The sequence below is a fragment of the Schistocerca piceifrons genome, chromosome 6 (assembly GCF_021461385.2).
Source record: "Schistocerca piceifrons isolate TAMUIC-IGC-003096 chromosome 6, iqSchPice1.1, whole genome shotgun sequence".
In the NCBI taxonomy this organism is placed as follows: Eukaryota; Metazoa; Arthropoda; class Insecta; order Orthoptera; family Acrididae; genus Schistocerca; species Schistocerca piceifrons.
This window is the reverse complement of record NC_060143.1, coordinates 48,631,175-48,648,293: the sequence shown is the minus strand read 5'-3', so window position 1 is coordinate 48,648,293 and position 17,119 is coordinate 48,631,175.

Sequence of the window (17,119 nt, the reverse complement as noted above, 5' to 3'; positions counted from 1 at the left end):
ACGCTTAATGAGAACTAATAGAACTTTTCAGAACATGTCTTTTGCTTTATTGGTAAATGATTCTTGGTAGTGATTTAGTATACATTTCGAGTAAATCAAAGTTTCTGCTATTTACATATTATAACATTATGTCTTGTATACATTTCCTATGTCATTTCGTATTTGTTCTCACATCTAACAATACGTCTGGTTTATGACCTTCATTTTGTCAGCAGTCAGTAACACCACACTTTTGTTTTTCTTGGGTTGCAACTTCCTGTGCTTCACTACTACAGAAAAGAAGCGGAAGAAGTAGACGAAAATTTGGTTTTTTGGTAGTACTGACAAACAGGTTGTCGGGTGACTTCGTGTGTGTAACGCTGAACAATGCAAGTGGTGTACTTACAAAAAAGCTATCTGATAAAATAAGTCGCCAAAACTATCTGAAACTGTGAATTTACTGTAATTAATTTCCACCAAATTAATTAAAGTACATAAAACTATGTATTAAATAAGCTGTCCTGTGAAACTGTATTGTGCAGTGCAGTGAACAATGATTCAGTGTGTGACGCCACCATACGTGCCTTACAGTTCCACAACATGACGTTAAAAGAAAGAAAATAGTACATCAATTGGCTAAACTAATTTTGGAGGAATAAATAATTAATAGTTTCTGTGAAAATTCCCTGTACGTTTATGAATAATGGAAATCCCCAACATTAGATAATACACATACCCTGTACTGTAAGAATAAAAGTGTCTGATATGAAATGTATTCTGAACGGAGCTTTACCTAACTAAAACCTTTCGATAGTTTTGAAAACGCGAGCTTAAATGAATGATCTAATTGTATGCTGATTGTGGTGTAAACAGGCCTTAACAAATTTTCGTGACATACCAATGGCAATGGAAACTCGGTGCTATTCGAAGCAATGAACATTAAAGAAATGCAGCGCAGCAGCAAGCTAGCTAAGAAAAGGCAAATCTTGCACAATGCATTGCAAGGAAGTACGGTTATGCCGAGCACATTAAGCCTTAACTCTACTTTTGTGGTGCAGCTGCAATCCGCTCAGTGAAATGCGGCGACACACTCAATTAGAAAATAAACTTTCGTCAGGAGACGGTGTTGAAACTTGAACCTTCTAAGTATTTGAAAGGAATATAAATTTTTAAAAAACTGTATTGCTATAACGAACACTCATTTTGGTTTAATATACTGCGGTAACAAGTCATGATGTACCCCCGAAAATCGTGTCCGACCATCTTTTGCTCGGTGTAGTGCAGCAACCCGACGTGTCAGGTACTCAGCAGGTCCCTACAGAAATACTGTGCCATTCTGCCACTATAGCCGTCCATAATTGCGAAAGTGTGATCGATGCAGTATTTTGTACACGAACTGAGCCATCGATTCTGTGCCACATATGTTCGATGGGACTCGTGTCGGGCGGTCTGGTGGCCAAATCATTCTTATGAATTTTACAGACTGTTCTTCAAACCAATCGCGAATAGTTGTAGCCCGATGACATGGCGCATTGTCATCCATAAAACCTCCAACGTTGTTTGGGAACATGAAATCCATTAATGGCTGCAAATAGTCTCCAAGTAGCCTAATATAACAATTTGCAGTGAATGATCGGTTTACTTGGACCTGAGGACTCATTCCATTCCGTGTAAACACAGCCTACAGCATTATGAAGTCTCCACTAACTTGAGCAGTGAATTGTTGACCATATGGATCAATAGCTTCGTGGGGTCTGTGTCACACTTGAAACCTACCACTAGCTCTTGCCAACAGAAGTCGTGACTTACATGAACAGACCACGATTTTCCAGTTGTCTAGGGTCCACGAGCCCAGGAAAGACGCTGCAGTCCATGTTGTGCTGTTAGCAAAGGCACTAATGAGTGTCGTCGGTTGTCAGAGCCCATAGACTCCAAATTTCATCACACTCTCCTGAAGGATACGTTCGTCTTACGTCCCACGTTGATTTCTGCCCTTATTTCACGCAGTGTTGCTCGTCTGTTAGCAGTCACTACTACACGCAAACGCCACTGTTGTCGGTCGTTACGCCTGAACTGTATTTTCGGCACACTCTAGAAACTGTGGTTCGCGGAACATTCAATTCCGATACAATTTTCGAAATGGAGTGTCTCATGTGTCTAGTTCCAACTACCATTCCGCCTGTCTGTTAATTCCGCCCGTAATAATGCCAGAAACCTTTGCAAATGATTCACCTGAGTACAAATGCCAGCTTCGCCTATGCAATCCCCTTTTATACCCTGTGCACGTGATATTACCACCATCTATACATGTGCATACCGCTATCCCATGACTTTTATAGCCTCAGTGTACAGCGATCTCCACAAAAAATTAATAATTATTAACAAATATTAGTCTCATGAGACTAACTACCGAGATGGTAAAGTAGTGGTAAACTTGTGAGTGCAAGCAAAGTGAATTGGTAACTTAATTTAATCACGTCTGAAGAATGACTCTTGCTAACCCAAACCGATAAAGAAAAACCAAACTAAAGCATTCCGATATCCTAACACATCATAAATTACGCGCAAGCAAGCTGTCCCCGGATATCTTTACTTCTCAAATTAATCTATATCAAATCGTATTTCTGAAACTTATCATTTTCTTTATCTTTATCTCTGTGCTCTTAAGCTATTTCCATACCACTGAGTAACATAACCAACAGCCGAGCTCGACCGCTAGCTTCTCTTAGAACGCTACAGCAATGACAGTGCTACTAGCAGCGAAAGATCACATTGTCTGTACTCAGAAGCACTCTGGCGTAATGTATCGATTATTGAAAACGTCTGAAAAATATCCAGTATGCAGCTATAAAGTATTACATATCGAATGAAAACGGGTCTTACATCACATTTCTTGAATGACAAAAATAAGCTAGAAAACTTACAACATTCTTTATATAACTTCTGCAGTGTTTTAGTAAGCGACGTAGCCCGCTACACTACATTTTTACCTCTCTCCTGTTTTGTGGAAGTTCATTTGGCTAACGCGTGGGCGCAACTGCTATGCTTAGGTTGAGCCTTTGTTTATGTGACTATTTCTTTTTCGGATTCTCTGAGAAACTATTGATTAGCCACTGCCTTTGGCGAATTATTCGTCACGTTGACTTAAATTGTTAATACCGTCATTTGTAGACTCACTAGCTGCAGTTTACGAGTGAAAACTTCGTGTTTTTCCGTAGGTGTCAACTGTTTAAAGGCACCTCACTCGGTGCTCGGTAGCCTCCCCCCCTTTTTTTTCTTTTTTTTTTTTTTTGTCATCAGTCTACTGACTGGTTTGATGCGGTCCGCCACGAATTCCTTTCCTGTGCTAACCTCTTCATCTCAGAGTAGCACTAGCAACCTACGTCCTCAATTATTTGCTTCACGTATTCCAATCTCTGTCTTACTCTACAGTTTTTGCCCTCTACAGCTCCCTCTAGTAGCATGGAAGTCAATCCCTCATGTCTTAGCACATGTCCTATGATCCTGTCCCTTCTCCTTATCAGTGTTTTCCATATATTCCTTTCCTCTCCGATTCTGCATAGAACCTCCTCATTCCTTACCTTATCAGTCCGCCTAATTTTCAACATTCGTCTATAGCACAACATCTCAAATGCTTCGATTCTCTTCTGTTCCGGTTTTCCCACAGCCCATGTTTCAATACCATACAATGCTGTACTCCAGACGTACATCCTCAGAAATTTCTTCCTCAAATTAAGGCCGGTATTTGATATTAGTAGACTTCTCTTGGCCAGAAATGCCTTTTTTGCCATAGCGAGTCTGCTTTTGATGTCCTCCTTGCTCCGTCCGTCATTGGTTATTTTACTGCCTAGGTAGCAGAATTCCTTAACTTCATTGATTTCGTGACCATCAATCCTGATATTAAGTTTCTCGCTGTTCTCATTTCTACTACTTCTCATTACCTTCGTCTTTCTCCGATTTACTCTCAAACCATACTGTGTACTCATTAGCCTTTTCATTCCGTTCAGCAGATCCTTTAATTCTTCTTCACTTTCACTCAGGATAGCAATGTCGTCAGCGAATCGTATCATTGATATCCTTTCACCTTGTATTTTAATTCCACTCCTGAACCTTTCTTTTATTTCCATCATTGCTTCCTCGATGTACAGATTGAAGAGTAGGGGCGAACGGCTACAGCCTTGTCTTACACCCTTCTTAATACGAGCACTTCGTTCTTGATCGTCCACTCCTATTATTCCCTCTTGGTTGTTGTACATATTGTATATGACCCGTCTCTCTCTATAGCTTACCCCTACTTTTTCAGAATCTCGAACAGCTTGCACCATTTTTATATTGTCGAACGCTTTTTCCAGGTCGACAAATCCAATGAAAGTGTCTTGAATTTTCTTTAGCCTAGCTTCCATTGTTAGCCGTAACGTCAGAGCTGCCTCTCTCGTCCCTTTACTTTTCCTAAAGCCAAACTGATCTTCACCTACTGCCCTGTTACTCAGGTACAAGTCACGACGTTTTCAGCACACTGGTCTGTCGGCTTCGCGTTTGAGGTTCATTGTTCATATTTCTCTCTCTCTCACTTCCTTCATTCCGCCCCCTTCCCGCACCACTCCCCCACCGACGGCTCCTTTTCACTACCACTCCTCCCCCCCCCCCCTTCCACATAACTGTCCCATTCTTTCTTTCTGTCTCTCTCTCTCTCTCTCTCTCTCTCTCTCTCTCTATATATATATATATATATATATATATATATATATATATATATATATAAGTGTGTGTTTGTGTATGATATAAATAAGTGGAATGTCCACACATGTAGCGAACTATAACGCAAACGTACCCACAAATATGGCATACAAAGAAGATAGTTGTAGAAGTTATGGCGGATTCCTTTCATCGAGTATTATGTTAGAAGCAAGTAGAAAAAGGAATGTTCAGCAGTGACTGATTAACTAAACTATATTGAATATGACTCCATCAAACCAGTCCCTGGACTGAAGACCAGAACAACAACAACATTGAATATGAAAAAAACAAATGCAGTAGATTTTATATGAAACACTTAATATTATCTTTTTTATTTTATTTTTTTACATGCAGTCAATAAACTGGAGTGACATTTCGAATGAATACTGGTCGAACGACTGACTTACATGTTGCAGAACTACTATATGCACTGAATCGGCTGAAATTTTGTACGATACAGAAATACATAGTTTTTCGTTATTGTTAATATTATGTTTTTCAGGACTGTATTTATCAGGTTGTACAAGTAAAAAGTACTCCTAGGTTGTGTGCTATGACTGTCACTTGGTGCTTACCTTCAGCTACATGTAAGTCAAATGTGGATTCATTTAGTCTTTTAAGTGAAGAACGTCCATCTTAAAATTTCTACCTGGTTGGCCAACATACGTCTTTGTACATTAACTCCAGTTGGGTCTGTATATTCCTAATCGGCTGCTAGGCTTGCTGTTTCTTTTTAACAATATGTATCGCATTGTCATTTAGCTTGTTATTTCTAAAGAAGGTTATTCTGATAATTGTTCCTGGGAAAAGTTTTGTTACTTTGTATGACAGTGTTTCTAAAAGTGGCATGATCACAAATTTTGCTTTGAACTGTGATATGGTATATTTTCTGTTGTTTTGTCTTTGAAATTGGTGATTTGCGAGTTTATCGTAATATTTTGCTCATATATTAATTTTGGACTGTAGCGTTTATCGTAAGCATTTACTTTAATGGCGTTTAGTTCATCAGTTTCGTCAGCTGTTCCTAGTGGGGTATTATGGATTCTATCAATCATTACACTGTAGGAAACCGTATTGTGCTTCTCTGGGTGGCATGAGATTTTGTTCATTGTGACATCTGTGTAAGTTGGTTTCCAGAGTACTTGAAATTTGTGTGTGTTATTGGTGCTACTTATAGAGAGAGTGCCAGGGAATTTAAGCCTTTGACTGTTTGTTGTTCGACAGTGAAGATGATATTCTGGGGCGTTTTATTAATTTCTTTTGCGGGATCCTCATTTAGTTCTGTTGTATCATCAACTTATTTTGTTTAATACATTTATTTGTTGTGTATATGGGATTATCTTTATAGAATTTACATTCTAAGTTGCTAATGATATCATCAGCAACTAAACTGGCAAGACAGCTGCCCACAGCTAAGCAATCTTTATTATTTAAAGGGTAGTCGTTATGTTATAGTACTGCTGTCAAAAAATCAAAAAACCCATATATTTCTGGTAAAGTTAAGTTTTTATTCCCAAGCAGCTTACTTTTAACTATTTCTATTGTTTCTTTCACAGATTAATTTTGTGTAGACGTTTGGAAGCCGCCCAGTCGATCAGAAATATGCAGCCATAACTTCCATTAATATCCAAAGGTATGCTTTGGCCGAACAGGAAGAAATTTCAAAATACGATTCCGTGAACACATTGATGCTCTTCGCTTACAAAAACTCAAACACATTCATGTTTTCCTCACATGTAGCTGAACTCTAAGCGAAAGATAGAACGTACAACCTAGAAATACTCCATCTAGCCAGCAAAGGAAAAAGAATGAACTTACTCGAAGAAACTGAAATTTATTCTCAGAAATATACATAACCAAATGACATTCTAAGTGACCAAACAGGGTTACCTAACAAAATGTTGCTAACAGATTTCCATTATTTATTTATACAACCGTACAACAAGCACAGTCCTGAAAACAACAATACAAAGAAAAAGTAACAGATGGTATTTACTTGTCGTCATATCCAATGTGTGGCCATCCAATGAGTGTAGCAGGTCTACATTATGTTAAGTCATTCGTTCTACCTGTACTAATTCTGTCACTCCAGTATGTCAAATTTATTAGCTGTGGTTAAAAAAAGAAAAAATGGTAAATTAATTCTATTATATGAAATGTACAGCTTAATTTTTGTAATATTCCGTATGGTTGAGTTAACCAATCACTACCGAACATAATAAAAAACCATACATCGCACTTAATACATTGCACACTAAGCAGTTTCAAGTTTTAGTCATTCGTAAGCTTAAATTAAAAATGCTTAATGTATACATCGAGCTGACTTCAGCAGTACTCCCAGTACCTATATGCAAATGTATTTTTAACTGTAGAGATAATTTCCCCATCCAAACAAACTGTAAGTCGGTATCACGGGCGAAACTGCGTTGTTTTTGTGCATAATACTACTAAAAAGACTGTATGCCACGCTTATAAATGCGGAAAACAGAAGCAATAGAAAGAATGGAAGGATAGAAAGTGGATCTAAAGAGAAATATGTGGTAAATATACAACTTGCAAAGTGTAGTAGACAAATGGCAGTATCGTTTTGCACGCCACAGATGCGATGTCCAGTATGCCCGACGATGTTTTTAACGCTGTGTTATTGAAGATCTAAATATGTATAACGCCACCTGAAGATAGGTGAAAGGAAAGAAGGAGTATAGATATAAATAAAATAAAAATGCATATAAAATGGTTAAATGCTCTATTTCCTTAAATTCATGTAACACATAGCCACCGATCTCAACGACCAGTAAAACCGGTCACTATTTATGCATGTTTATGAGATTGCTTAAAATTTTGGTTTAGCTTTCTTAGTGCTCCTGTTTTTTTTCTTTTACTGTCAGTATCACCTAGAAGTAAACTTTAGTTCAAATGGTTCAAATGGCTCTGAGCACTATGGGACTCAACTGCTGTGGTCATAAGTCCCCTAGAACTTAGAACTACTTAAACCTAACTAACCTAAGGACAGCACACAACACCCAGCCATCACGAGGTAGAGAAAATCCCTGACCCCGCCGGGAATCGAACCCGGGCGTCGGAAGCGAGAACGCTACCGCACGACCACGAGATGCGGGCAGTAAACTTTAGTACGTGCTGTGCACGAAAATTAACTAGCAGAGAGTGCAACAGAACATTTTTTGTAGACACAAATATAGAAACAGTGACACTGAACGTTTTAGCAGATATACGTTACTGGGACTCTGTGCCAAGCCTTGTTAAGAAGAAAAGCTTGTCACACACCTTTCGCCAGTGGCACTGTTTCCAAACACCAAGGCCTTGGGGAAGTACAAAGCATTTGTGTGCAGCTACAGAGCTATGTCGAGAATCTTTTCCACCCCACGACTCTAAACAATGAAGTCTTTTCATAACATACCTGCTGCGTCCTCTGTAAGAGCTCTATGTCTTCCACAAACTGCGCAGTTAACGAACGTTACAAGGGAGAGGTTGTATCGAGTTATTTCTTCGGTACGAAAATAGGTCACTGCGTTTGAAACGCGTACCTCGTCGTACGTCTTTTCTTTCATAGACGGTGTTCTTTCATATGCAACGTTTCCGTGCTACATTCACAGGATTTGGTACTGTTCCAATTTGTGTCTGCCTTCGACAAAGAGAAAGGAGAGAATGCCTGTTATTTAATGTTGCGCAATACATTCATGCTGTACTGGAACTCGCTTTATCACTGCAGGCACTGAATTCAGTAGTGCGCTAGTTGTATTATAGCAGACAAACACACAGCTCTATAGTGCAGCAACTTTTTACTGTCATGCGCCAAAAACTCATGGTTTCATTATACAAACAGTAATTCTTGAAATGACCGTGGATGCCCGACGTATGAGGCACCACCGTAGGAATATGTTGTAACGTCCCCTTTAAAAATTAATGAATTACTGTGCTGGTAAGCCCCCTACGTTATTTTCTTTTCAAACAGCTGAGCGGAACTGAAAGTACTCAGACATTTGCCACTTTACTTATTCTGATCATCACTAAATTGACACACAATATCTTTAGCGCAACGCAATCTGACTTTTAATAATCCCTACAAAAGAATGGCCCTGACTGACAATAACCTATACCCTTCGTCAAATCACTTACCTCACAAAAATCTTCGTTACTCGAACTACTGCAATACAGCGAGCGCCACTACTGCCAGATTAATAAAAGATTCTAACTATTGAAGGCACTAACTACTGATAGGCATATTTAGCAAATGAAAGATTTTGATAGAGAAAAAACAATGTATTTACCTTAATATTGTTCGAAAGTCATATTATATATATCAGTTCATGACATCTAGTCTTACAGATTTATTGTCTCTGTCCAGATCATCCGCTCTCAAAACTCCGCCATCTCACTCCCCACATCCACCACTGCTGGCGGCTCACCTCCAACTGCGCAACGCTACGCGCTGTTAACAGCCAACTGCCCAACACTACAATAGCAAATTCCAACAATGCCACCCAGCCACAGACTGCACACAGCACAGCCAGTGATTTTCGTACAGAGCGCTACGTGACGGTGGCGTTACCAATAAGAAAACGTAAACAGCCTACTTACAGTGTCACTACATTTATACTCCGCTAGCCACTTTTCTGTGTGTGACGGAAGGTACTTTTGTTATCCCAGTCATCTGCCCCCATCCATGCTCCATTGAAGAACGAGGTGTGGGAAGAAGACTATCGGTAAGATTCAGTGTTAACTCTAATACATGTGATTTTCGCGAGACGTATAAGCCCAACTTTTCTTATGGTGTGGACTGTCGGAATTTTAACACTTTCTCCTTCAACTGGTGAAGTGCGGTCGTCAAGGGCACCAGTTTGTTAGTCCACATCTCCTGAACTGCGCCAGCATTTGTTTGGAGACTACTTCAAGGACATAAGATTGTTGCAATACCACTCAGGTCATGTGACCTCTGTTCTTCGGACGTTTCTTTATGGCCACCTATCGGAAACGTACTCCATGTTTCACGTGCGGCGCAAACGTCGTCTAGGCCACAGTGCATGAAGCAATGTGTTCGCAAGTGGGCACCTATCACCACACTATGCTGCAGGCTGTTGCTCAAACTTACGGCAGTTCGTGAGACACTTAAAAGTCTGCGTGGTCCCGCCTCTCTCTCTCTCTCTCTCTCTCTCTCTCTCTCTATGTGTGTGTGTGTGTGTGTGTGTGTGTAAGTGTGTGTGTGTGTGTTCCCTGGCTAGTTTTTGATTCTGCATACAAGGTTTTTCCTGTTCTATTATGTACGTACCTTCTGTTCACTTTGATATGAAGAAAAGATCAATGAATACCTCATGTGTTGCAGTATAAATGAATAGTGTCGTATCTCGTATGTTGGCTTGGCTTCATTTTATAATTTATTATGCGCACGTTCCGAGTGATCCTAGGATATATTCACTAGAAAGTGAAGCGCTCTGGAGAGAAGGTGGAAACAAAATGAAACCTCACAGTGTTTATGTTGTTGTTTCAGTGATTACAAAACTGAGCCAAAATAATAAAGGACTCAGCTGCTATATGAGCACATTTATCAGTATGAAGCTTCACCTCTTCTGGCCTGAACGCAACCACAGAGTCCGTTGCCAAGAGTGTCACAAAGCTGCTGAACCCTCTGTTGATGCAAAGTGGCCCACAACTGTTGTAACTGGTCTTTGATATCCTGGATATTTGCCCTCGGACGGAGTTGCTATCCGAACTGGTCTCACACATGTTGTACTGGGGACAGATCTTGGGAGCTTACTGGCCACGTACAATTCGTAGAAGCACAGTGTGTGAAAGATCCCTGTCCACTTGTGAAATGGCACCACGATACTGTCGCATCAGAGGTAACATATAACGGCGCAGAATGTCCATGTTATACCAGTGCTCCATCAGAGTTCTATCAGTTATCACCATCCGTGAAGTGATGTCATACCCTATGGCGTCCCACACTGTCTCGTCAGAAGGACTACTATAGCACCTCCCCAGAACATTGGAAGATTTTGACCTCTACCCACATTGCCACCATACACGCCTAAGATTTTCATCTTGGGTTGTGCACAATTGGAATTCATCGCATAACGCATTCTGAAGCGTTTCATCAACAGTCCATGCTTCCCATCACCGCACCACTCCAAACGCAGTTGCTTGTCTAGTGTTAACGCCATCCTAAGGATAATGAAGTAATTTCCCAGTCTAGTTTCTGTTAGTCTCCTACTGCTGTGAGTGTGGTATGACACTGTATGTTTCGGGTAGTCTGTTACTTATTATCGGCTTGTAGGCGCAGATATGAACTGGTTGTAAAATGTTTGCTACACAATATGAAGATGCCCGCTTGTGATGGCAGGACGTAGCTGTTGGAAACCTTGACGACGAATTTGCCTCTCCTAACGATCCCATGCAGTGAGACATCGCGCCATTGTCGCATCCGTATGCACCATAACTCTGGATATTGCACGATTCGACCAGTCTGCCACATGGAAACACACTGAGGCCTCTTTCGTCCTATCGATAATGCTGTCTTACACGAGCTTACAGCATCTTTTTGTCCATCAGTAATCACTCAATATTTGACGCTGTTCTCTGCTCTTATATTTTCTACCAGCCGTGGTAACAACGCTGAACACGAACAGTACAATTGCGCTCTGGTGGCCGATCCACCTGTCAAAGAATTGCATTTATAATCATTTTCATATCTGCTAATTGTGTGTACGTGCACGATGTTACATGCAAATCTAAGCATGTCTTCCTAGCGGTTCACTTTTTTTTTGAAGCAATGCTTCCAGAGGCTATTTACTTCTTGCGATAAAACATGTAGAGTGTTTTAATAGAGATTAAGGAAGACCAATTAAGAGCGACCGTCGGATAAAATCTAAGATAAACGGTGAGCCATATAGCACTCGAGTCTGCTGTACCACGGAACAATGGATAAATTCAAACTGAAACTATGCACAGTAGTGGTTGTGCACTAGGTGACCAATTTAGATACCGGTGCTCAACGTCAGTACTGAAACTAGCTCATACAGTCTGTCCGTGATGGAGAAGTTAACCCTGAAATTCCCTTTCTTTTCTCGTGACGCCTTGCTGCATTTGACGGGATCGTGAACTCGCACAGTAGTCGACGCTGTAGGCTTGATGATTATCATCAGTTACGTCAAGGGTCTCTGCATATGTGGAAACAGGAGTATGGCGAGCAAGCAGTGCAACACGTTTTACTTTCTCTATCCTCTATCACGTAATCGTAAGGGTTTATTGGTATGTGAAAATGTAATGCAAACGTTTGACCATTGCAGAACCTATTCCAACAACGCAGAAAGTGTATACTGGGCATTTTTATAACTTGAGACATCAACATATCTCGAAAACGACTCATCATACGAAGAAAAGTGTTCTAGATAAAATTTACAAAGGACTCAGTTGCTATATGAGCACCTCCTCTGGCCTAGACGCACCTCTGATTCCTTTGGCAAGAGTCATAAAGCTCTTGCACCCTCTACTGGTTTGTCTATGCTACATCTGGACACCTCCTAGCCACACCTCATGCGTAGTTCAAATGGCTCTAAGCACTAAGGGACTTAACATCTGATGTCATCAGTCCCCTAGACTTAGAACTACTTAAACCTAATTAACATAAGGACATCACACACATCCATGTACGAAGCAGGATTCGAACCTGCGACCGTAGCAGCCGCGTGGTTCCGGACTGAAGCGCCTAGAACCGATCGACGACAGCTGCTCATGCGTGGGCGGGATCAGTTTTGTATATTAAAATGGGAACCCCCAGTTTTATTATATGTTCGGATTCTACGCAAAAAATACGTACGGTTTGCTCAAACCATGATTTTCCATTAGTAGTAGACGGCGCTGTAATCAAAATATATCAGTTGTGTCTGTTTTTGGAATTAAAACCGATGCAATGGATTCTACATTTCAGTTACGATGTTCGAAACTTACTTGGGTGTTGCAAATTCGACTGTACAGTGTAATATGTTAGCCGTTTTATTGTATGATTAGAAACTACTTTTAGCGTGTCAGGTACAACGACGTTCTTGTAATAGTTTTCTGTTCCACTGAGATGCTTAATTTTTGTGGGCCCCCTAGCCTCTCACCATTGGGGTTCCTGATTTCCTTGAGTCCCCTTGCCTCTCACTATTGGGGTGGCTGATTTCGGAGAGTCCTCTTGTTTCCCACCATTGCTGTGCTTGATTTCGGTGATTATCCATGGCACATTCCCAAGTCACAATGACTTCATGAACATTTTATCTAATAACAGTGGCTGTGGTTTGTTTTCCGCCGGTGGCAACTTAGCGGTCAGTGCCAGAGCTACAATGGTTGGATAGAGACACACACCGAAATCAATTTCCTGATGGTGGAGTTCGATGGGGCTACCGAAAGCAAACATTCCGATGGTTTGGGGACTCACCACAATTGACCATGTAGGAAAGAGAGAACTAGGTCACCATACAAGTATCTTATTTGCCAGAAATATCCAGCCGTATTATGAGTACCGCACAATCACATTCTCAACAGTCAAGTAACGTTTGAACACCAGTATCAACCTTTAGAATACAAAGGTTTACATCATAATCGTAAATGAAAGGTGGAATCAATTGCGTCTGTTATTAAATCCCAACTCAAATACACTTGATATTTGTCGATTACAGCGCCATCTGCCACGAATGGAGACAATAGATTGAGGAGCAGGAGGAAATTATTGTTTAACGTCCTGTCGACAATGAGGTCATTAGAGACGGAGCACAAGCTCGGATTAGGGATAGATGGGGAAGGAAATCGGCAGTGCCTTTTCAAAGGAACCATCCCGGCATTTGCCTGAAGTGATCTACGGAAATCACGGAAAACCTAAATCAGGATGGCTGGGCGCGAATAGTTTACATTCGTGACACAAGGTCCTGTAATCGATAAATATCTAGTATGCCTGCTTTTGGAATTATGAACCGATGCATTTGATTTACACTTCATTTTATATGACTCCATTTCGGGACGCTGTGAACAGCATAAAAAACGCTGAGAGAATTGCTAACAATCGGAGATGAAGGCATCGTTGTATAGTTTACATACACAGAGAGCAGTAGCTGTTTCCTCATTCCTCACTAAAGGACTTAAAATGCACCTCCATTTGATGGCGACCAAAATGAAGACGTCGTCTTGGTTAAAATTTTATCGACACGTTTTCAACACAGCGGGGTTTTAGAGTCTTAAAAAGCAGCAGATTGCATGGTTGTCATGACGCAGCCGCGTGGCTGGCCAACGCTTCCTTCGCGAGGTGGGTCGTTAGCAGAGGGCCTGTCAGCAAGAAACTGCCTTCTCCGGTTCACCTCGGACGTCACATCGGGCAGAGATATCGGTTCTCGGCGCTGCGGCCGACGGATCGCAGAAATATGATTTACGACTTCTGACTCAGGTTCGCTCTCTCTGGAGGCCTACGGAGCTTTAAAAATTCAGGGCCCCCTGTAAAAGTGATACGGAGTTCCGCGGCAAGAGCGGAGCTCTGGATCTGATGTAGAATGTGTTCGGGGAGGCTTGAACGTCAGACCGACGCCTCGGGTCACGGGAACCTTGCAGCTGGGTGCTACTACTCTTCACTGTAGTAGCAACTAAAAGAAAACCCAAGCAAGTGACAGCAAGCCTTGAAATACTAGATTTTCCATTATAATCACTTCAAAACGTAAGATGCTGCTCCCTGATAAGGTTGCACCTCTATATGGTTACTTCAACCAAGAAAGACTTAAATAAGGACCTGTTTTATTACTGAGATCTCTTTCCAAAATATTCGAAAAGCTAATGTACTCAAGAGTGCACTGAAACCGGAAACAAATCTATTTAGCGTATCGCAGTTTGGATTCCAGAAGGATTGCTCGACTAAGGCTGCTTGGTACACAATGTGACGATGCCCCCTTGTGGTGGTAGGACTTGGCCGTTTGGACACCTTGACGTCGAATTTGCCTCTCCTAACGTTCCCATCTAGTCGAACATCGGGCCATTGTCGCATCCATATGCACCGTAACTCTGGATATGGCACGATTCTACCATCCAGCCACATGGAAACACAGAGGCCTGTTTCAAGTCCTACCGATAATGCTGTCTTATACGAGCTTACAGCAACTTCGTGTGCATCAGTAATCAGTCAACATTTGACGCTGTTGTCTCTTCTTATATGTTCTACCAGGCGTGGTAACAACGCTAAACACGAACAATACAATTGCGCTCTGGTGGCCGTTTCACCTGTCAAAGAATTGCTGTTATAATCATTTTCATATCTGCCAGTTGTGTGTACGTGCACCAAGTTACATGGAAATCTAAGTATGTCTTCTGAGTGGTATACATGCACCCAAGAATTATTACAATAATTATGTAACAAAATATCGCCAGTTGGTATTTATCTGATCCTTTGAAGGCGTCTAATTCTGTATATCATATTACACTGTTACAATAACGTACGTTTTATGGAATTGATGTAGAAAATGTTGTGAAGGTATTAAATTTTAATGACTGATGAAAAATCCCAGGAGATTCAATTTTGGTTCCGCTCCTGTTCCTTATACAGGATGCAACTGGTACAGATATTTCTATTGGTGACTGAAGACAGTGTACTGAGCAGCATTAAATCAGTACGTACTTCATTTGCAGACTAATAATTGCAGCTGTTAGGTGTAATATGCTTTTAGGTTGGTTAGTACCTCCAAGTGCATGTGGGAAGAGCAAGCCATCAATGCGTTTTTTACTGGTACAGCAGGTCGGCTGTGAAAGTGTGGATGTTGGAAGCAAAACGGTTAGTCTATGCTGACAGACATAGTCCAGTTGATGGTGTAGTTACGGCTGGTAGGCATAGTCCAGTCAGTGGTGTAGTTACAGCTGTGCAAACAACATTAGGTCGTTAGGTTTTGATGAGTTTGTGGGAAAACTGTTCAACACAGAGATAAAACAACCAGAACACTGATGTGTGTTGACATCAAGGCAACAAATACGAAAATACCAGCACTTATTCCCGTTACACACTGTATATGTGAATGACTTTCCACTTCAGATTCAAGGAGCAGAATTTGTACTGCTTGTAGATGATACTAGTCTTACAAAAAATGTCTTTATAGAGAAATCGACAGAAGGGATTGTTCACTATGTTTCTCAATGAATCATTAAATGATTCTCTGAAAACGGACACTCCATTAATTTTGAGGAATCACAGTGTGTTTATTTCTGTACAACAAATAGTCACTCCAACAATTGATGTACCACATGACCAGGAGTCTATATATATATAGGACAGAATTTTCCAAATTTTGGGGTACACATATTGATAAAAACCTGAACTGGTCGGGTCATATTACTGAGCTTCTCAGACAGATAAGATCGGCTATTTTGCTCTTTGTTTAATCAACATCCTTAAATATTTTGCACATTTCTACTCAGTAATGTCTCAAAAAATAATTTTCTTGAGTAAATCGTTACTTAGGAAGAGAGGATTGATTGCACAAAGTTGAGCATGAAGAATAATATGTAGTGTTCACCTGCAGTCTCTATATAGGTACCTCTTCAAGGAGGCAGTTAGATTGCTCCATCATAACATATATACAGACACTAATGATATTCGCCAGAGTCTTTAAGTGTAGTTGCATGAGTAGGACTGAAAAGTAATTTCTTCATTAATTTTAAAACTAAACTTGTACACATATACTGTAAACTAACTCGTTCCACATAATTTTAATAAAAGAATTGTTCAAATATTCTATGGAACATGTAACGAACCAACTAACTTTCATGAAGATACAGATTTTTCAGTGATGAGCCAATCTGGATTTGGTTGTCGGGTATAAACGACGCACTCGTCACCCGTACAGACACGTTTATGTATCCCCAAAGGCTGATAAGAAAACACAGTATTATTTACTATCAGTTCGTACCAAATGATCAACATGTGGCAAAACAAAACTCTTACAACAGCATATATGGCGTCACTCCTACTGTGGCATTAATAACAAATACACAGTTATAAAATATCATGCTGAGTTGCGCAGTATTTTTATACGTAGTGCATTATTATCGTCATGTCGCTGTGATTAATTGACGTATTTCGACTTTTCTTTGACCTTTTACCAAAGGAATTTCTCATGTTGTTCCCTACTTTCATTTTAAATACTTCTTTTAGTGCAAGTCAACAACTGATTTAAACCCCAATGAAGGACGCAATTGACGATAAATTTCCTAATAAGTGCTTCAGGAAATGTGTGAAACTCAGTTATAAATCTTTTTCTTAAAAATCTTTTCCACTTTTTCATTGAACACCAAATAATAAAATCCAGAGCCACATATTTAAGTAAAAACATACCGCCACTTGTACACTACTACTTCTTTAGCTTCAGGTTCGTCTGATTTT